This window comes from Macadamia integrifolia, unplaced genomic scaffold (genome assembly GCF_013358625.1).
Source record: "Macadamia integrifolia cultivar HAES 741 unplaced genomic scaffold, SCU_Mint_v3 scaffold527, whole genome shotgun sequence".
In the NCBI taxonomy this organism is placed as follows: domain Eukaryota; kingdom Viridiplantae; phylum Streptophyta; class Magnoliopsida; order Proteales; family Proteaceae; genus Macadamia; species Macadamia integrifolia.
Genome location: NW_024870473.1, coordinates 325,165 through 332,363, shown reverse-complemented (window position 1 = coordinate 332,363; position 7,199 = coordinate 325,165).

The window sequence follows — 7,199 nt, the reverse complement described above, 5'->3', positions numbered from 1 at the left end:
AGTTTTGACCCCAAAGTGGCGAAATGCTAACCCCGTTCACTTATGATAGGTTCACCAAAACTTACGCTTCTCGCACCGGATCTCACCCATACCGGGCGTGAGTCTTTGTACACTATAGGTAAGTGGGGAGAAGACATTTGGCCTTATTTTAAGGCTTGTTTGGCATTCATTAAATTGTATCTAGACTAGTCATGTCATCATGCAAATTATATATAGTTTAGCCATCCTCATACTATTATGACTTGTGTGTTGTGTTTATTTTCTCAATGACAAATGATGATGTGATTATGTGATGAATGATGACATCATTGTGTATAATGCATTAATAGAATAGATGTCGTAGTCGGCTTGGAAACGAGTGCATTGGTGGCCCGTGGAATGGAACGCGGTGGCACTATGCAATCGTACTATGTCATATAGGAGCATGCGGTTTAGGATTATCATCTTCCCATGCTACGACCCTTCCCAACAGGGGTTGAGGTGTTAGGTTACCATTTGGGGGGAAGCAGTGGTCACGGTTGTCAGGTCACTGTGGCGGTTAGACATACACCCAGCTAGTCACTAGGACAGTCGGCAACCCTGGTGGTATATTCAAGAGGGCCAATCGTACTGCTTTTAAATTGCTGGAGTCAGCACCTTTATTTTCTGTCATTTACTTTTATGTTGAGAGCCGGTGGTCGGTATGCTTTACTTTTCTGAGTACTCACGGTGGGCCTTCTCCCACAGCCCTATGGGCGTATCGCGGGATGGAGTTTGCGGCTCGTACCTGGAGTATACGCGCACTGTGGTTGTAGTAGCACTAAACCAAAGACTTAGTAATATTGTTTAGGTGGATGTGAAGAAAAATGGATTGCATAGCATATAGTGCATATGATTATGATTGTTGTGTGGACTGTTGTGTGGTCCTCCTTTTCACTTACTGAGCTAGTGAGCTCATCCCACGTGTGCACCTCTTTTAGATGATTTTGCAGGTCACCAGCCTGAGGATCAAAGGTCGGGCCCCACAGTGAAATTCCCCGAGGAGGATTGGTGGGTCCCCGAGGACTATGAGCATGGCACGGATTGCACGTGCGAGGGTTGTGCTGTGGGACCACAGCAGTGACTCCATACAGGGTTACTTTTTCATTCTTTTGATGATCCCTTTTGTGTACTTGATAAGTAAATTGTGTTCTTTTTGTGTAAATATCATGCCTGCGGGCCCACATGTATTTAACTATGTATTACAATTTGGGTATCAAGTATATTGGGGATATTTATAGGTAAATTAAGTCTTCCGCTGAACTATTGAACATTTTCTTAGTTGTGTGTATGTTGTGGTTGGATACTGTGTCAGATGATCCTGGCAGGTTTGGGTTAACCGGAGTTAACCTTATCACCGGTCTGGTTCTGTGTGAACGGGGTGTGACAAATAAGGTCCCACATGGTCATAGAGGAGAATGTCAGTGTATCACACATAATGGTAAGGGTGTGAGAAATTGTTTCTCTCTCTCTCTCTCTCTCTATATATATATATATAGGTTTTTTTTTTATCCGAATCAGATATGCTCGGGAGCTATTGATGGCCAAATACTCCCCACTATTGGATGTAATGTGTCTGAATACCCTTTATATACCCCTCAATCATTGATTTGTGTGCTCCACTGAAAAGAGTACCCTCTTCATATTTATATATAAAGAAAAAAAATTGGATGGAGTGAGGAGAGTTAGGCTTCAATTTCCTTATTCTTTGTGGAAAGGTAGACTAGTTGAAAACATATGTTCACATTAGCAATACTATTTTTTCCAAAATATCCCTTATGGAAACTTTATGGGATTGAATTAATATTATAGATATGTTATGCACATTATTGTGTATTGTGTATCAGTTTGTGTAAGGAAAACATATTCTTTTTGTCGGGATTGGGAGAGAGAGAGAGACTGAGGGCTTAACACATTAGCCCCCCTTTTCCTCCTTCATGCCCTTTAAGGATGTGGAATATTTCCTATTGCTTTTTTCCCGCTTCTTTCCTCTCACCTATCTGCCTTGCAGAGTGATGTCTCTGACAACTAAGGGGGATGGGGAAAGCATGATTTTTGGAGTCGCCATCTAGGATTCAAGGCCTAAAACCCTATTGTGGAGCCCAATTCCGATTGAGGGATCGAGGTCAAGTACGGAGTTGGATTCCAATGAAATGATGGAATCCCCAAATTTGACTTCATATTTTGGTCTCTTTCAGAGATAGAAGTCTGTGTCAGGTTACGAGTATGGGAAGGTGTTAGGCACCCACCTCGCCCGGAATTTCCGATCTTTCTACCAGATGCTTGGATTTCGAATATTCTCTGCTGAGAATTTTAACAACCTAAGCCAACATGGAAGTTGTGAAACTTATGTAACACACACATAGAATATATATATATATATATATTCTATGTAACATTACATGTAACATTATTTACATGAAATAATGTAACACACACACACATAGAATATATATATATATATTGCATGAAATGATTGAAAAAAAAAAAAAACTATTAAAGCATCACATGTAATAATACATAATCTATATTAAAATCACGTAAAATGATAAAATTTACATAAAATGATAGAAAATACAAAACCAGGCGGAATATTTGCAAGATTGTGAAACTTATTGGTTCAAAGCAGAATTTAAGTAGGGCTTCCGTACTAACCTGAAATGGATGAAACGAGCTTCTGAAACTAGGGCAAGGCTTCCATACTAGGGTGTCCACTTCAACGAGCTTTGAAAGATTAGCTTTGAAATTCCCCAGATTTTTATATTTTTTTCTATCTCTCTCTCTTTCCTTTTTTTTTTTTTTTTAGGTCGTTTTAAACAGGGATTTTTCTCTCTCAGGATTTCTCCCCCTCTCAGAATTTTTCAACCTCTTTCAAGGTGACCCCAAGTCACCTATTTATAGTAAAAATGAGACATCCGTAAAGAATTCTTACAGGGAGATGGTATGGCTTACCATCTCCGTGTAAGGGTTGTACCCATGGTAAGGCTTACCATCTCTATGGAAACCATTTCTTGTATCCGTGGAAATCAATAGAGTGGGCAACTAGTTGGTAGCCTGGGCGACTATAGGCTTAGGCGGTTGCAGTTGATTCATCAGTTGAGGGGAAGGCTGGTAGGTTTGGTTTGGTTCGGGTTGGTTTGATTTGGTTTGGTTTTTATTCTGGTTTAATGGGTTCAAAGTTTAAATAGGTAGTATGGCATATCTGGGTATCCGTTTTTCCATGCAAGATATCAACGGGACGTATTTTTGAATACTCTCCAATGATACGGGATTCGAGCATATCATTAAGCTCGATTGTCGTATTCTAGAAAAAGGTATCAATGACCACTTTTGGTCACCCTTCCCACATCGTTTAACAATATCGGGCTGAACTTCTGACCGATCTTACACTCAATTATACTCCGCAAGATCTTGCATAACGACTTTAGGTTGGGACAACTGGGATTAGCTGGAATAGTCTGGACTTGTGCCGAAAATTGGATTTCTTTCTGAAAAAGAGAATATATGTTCTATCATTACCCATAATTCATCATCGCCAAGGGGGGACAAAATTTGGTGTCTACAGAATACCCCTCTTTAGCCGAGACTGTGCAACAGCCGAAGGGCAAAGAAAAGAACAACAAAATTTTGTCACCCTAGAGCATGTAGTGCTGATATACTGCTCAGGAATAGCAGAGGTTCAATGCAAAAGGCTAGTGATTAAACCATTGGCTGTAAAATTCGACGAAAACAAGAAATTAATATGAGGGTATATCCAGTTGACTAGTATCGGTATACCATACCACTTAGAACTGGATCATACATGAAATGTCTTGGACTTGACTGAAAATGTGTGCATGATGGAATTATCATAAAGTATAATTATATCCTAATGAGGAAGAGAATACGTACCTGAGAGACAACTCTCTAGGGAAATTGTAGGTACATTGTTCTTATAACGTACCTCAGCTCTTTTGATCAAACTGACATTTTTGTGGCATTTCTTGATACTTCTGATCAAACTAATATCTTAACACGAAAATCGATAACGAGATTAATATTTTTCAATGTTGTTATGGAAACGAGGTTCTTGTCTCAGTATTAAAATTGACACTTTCTGGCACTATTGTGGAGATGACATTCTTATTATATCATATGGCAAATGCAATTGGCGCTTTCTGTCACTGTTGTAGGAACGATGTTCTTTTCGCGGCACTTTGACACTGAAGTTACACTTATGGCACTGTTGGGGGAAATGTCATTCTTGTACTGGCATCTCAAAAATGGAATTGGCACTTTTTGGTGCTATTGCGGAAATAACATTCTTATTATGTATTTCAGTACTGGCACCGGTACTTTTTGGCGTTGTTGCGGAAATGTCATTCTTATAATGGCATTTTGGCATTGGAATCAGCACTTTATGGCACTGTTTCAGAAATAAAATTCTTGTTATATATTATAAAATAAATAAATAAATTTATTCTTGCCCAAAGTTAGGGGGGACAAGTAAGGGAAAAATGTCATTTCCGCAAAAGTATAAGAATGCTATTTCTGAAACAATGCCAAAATTGAAAGTGCAAATTCCAGTGCCGATATATATATATATATATCTTTTCTTTTCTTTTCTTTTCTTTTCTTTTCTTTTTTTTTTTTTTTTTTAGATTTTTTTTTTTTTTTTATATCTTACTTATACGGATTTGGTTTAACATTTACCAGATCCATGCAAGCTTACATGTGTAACCTTACGCGGATTTGGTACGGTGCCCCCATTTGCCTATGGGCCATTGTGCCATAAAACTCTCCTCCCTCATTTTCATGTGAAGCTCTCTCTCTCTCTGGTGTTAATTTTCAATATTACAAATAAACCCTTTTATCTATTTGAAATTCCAACTACATCCATCATCTCTTGATAATTTCTAATAGACCCCTTAAACTGTTGGAAATTTCAATTAGCCCCTTCATCTTATGAACTTTTCATATAAGCCCCTTTAACTTTTAAATTTTTCAAATAGACCCCTCAAACTTTTATAAATTTCATAGACCCTTTAATTTATGGAAATTACAATTTAACCCCTGAAATTTTTGGAAATTTTGAATCATTCCCTCAAACTTTTAAAAAATTTATATAGACCCATTTAACTTTTGGAAATTATAATTTGACCCTTAAACTCTTTGAAATTTCAAAGGTCTCCCTCAAACTCTTGGAAATTACAAATAAGACCCTTATGTCCTCAAGTGGAAAAAAGCATGCTTGATTCGGGAAATATGGTCACCCTTTGGGCGATCCAAATTATCCATAAGTAAAAGTCTCATGGTATATTGGTACCATTTTATAGGATGTTGGCCACCACATACGCAACACTGCATGAGCAAATTGGATGAAGGGAAGTTCATTACTTCACTTAACTTTCCCATGTGCAATTATGTCTTAACTAACCCATCATATTTTTTTTTTTTTAGGCCAAATATGTATCTTATGCAAAAGCTAATGTGAACACATTCCTTATGTATGTGTAAAACATCATTTGATATGACAATGGGTTCTTTTCATGCATTATGCTTTATGATTATGCTGAATGTGAGATCACCATTTAGCTTTCTCTCTTAATTTCTAAACTTATTATGCAAACTTATTGGACAACTAATGATGAAAATATAATGTCCCATGATCAAGCATTATGTGTATGCATGTGAACTTATGGCCCTTTCTTGTGATTTCTAAATTCTGGTTATTATTATGCATATGAATTTACCAGCCAGAACCATCATATAAAAGATATGGGTCGCCTCACCAAGTGTACAAATGGTACACAACGCTTTGTCCAAGTATTAAGGAGAGAATCAAGCTAGCTAGTTCTGGCTTCGTTGCTCATTTAGACATGCGTGGTTTAGACTTTTCCTTGACCCGTATTTTGGCTGAGAGATGGTGGCCAAGCACCCACACCTTCCATCTTCCACAAGATGAAATGACAGTCACTTCCTTGGATTACCATGCTCTTATAGGCATCAAATTTGGGGGAACCTCTGTTTTTGTGGACAATTATTCTTTCTATACTGAAGTGATCAGTTCCCTTCTAGGCTTTGAAGTTACCAAACTACTAATGCTTCCATCACAGTTGAGGGACAAATGGGATAAAGTCAAAGTGAGTGTCAACTCCACTTCTGAACTCCAAGATCAATTGGCAAGGTCTTTTCTGATATATCTACTGAGCCAAACCTTCATAAGTGACAGCTTAGATAGGATTGATCTCCGCTATGCATATTTCTTTGAAGATTCCGAGGAAGCCCAAGAATATAATTGGGCCGAACTTGCCTATGATCATTTCATCTCTATGTTGGATACTTTGGCCACTGGAAATCAAAATCTCAAAGGTTCTGCTGCCTCTGTACTTCAGGTATGTTGAGTGTTTTTCCTTGAGCCTTTTCTCTCTTATATACTATTTTCTCTTATGTCTTTTCTCCTTTAATCAGGTTTGGACTTATGATCACTTGTACTTTGGATGCCCTCAACTGTTACAAAATAAATCAGATTCCTTTACATATGCTTCTCAATGGTCTGGAAAAAATCCAAAGGGTAATTCTGAAGTGTAGGCCATTCCCATTCTCCGTAGCGAGTTGAATAACTTGCCTCGGGTATGGATCTTCCATTTTTTTTTTTTTAATAACAAACTTCCATTATATAGGTAAATTGGAATCCATTGAGAATGTGAAATATCCTGTGGATAAATGGTTAAGAGAGGTACTCCACTTAACCTTGTGCAGTCATCTTTGAAAGACCCAGAGGCCGAGTCTGTATCTTGGAGAGAGGGTGTCGGGACAATGGTTTGGCAAACAATTGGTCCCCTACTGCTCCACCAGTGTTGATGCATAACCCAAGGCTCCTTGCAGGTGCATTGTTGGAAGAAGAAAAGGCTGGACGACAAGCTATACAGTTTCTCGATCCATCAGTTACTTATTGAGAATATATTATGAGAGAAACCGTCTGTGCTCTGCTTACTTCTCGAGGCCCTATGGTAGGAATGATTCTCTTCTTCTTTTTTTTTTTTAATTATTATCATTATGTGATTCTGATGTTACTGATTTTTAATAGTATCCTAGTTATTTTGCGGCTCCTAGTAGTGAAGCTTCCACTCCCGGTGTCCCTCCTAATGAATTGCCTCCACATGCCTCTTTGAGTTTGCCTTCTGATTGTTCAAGCCATC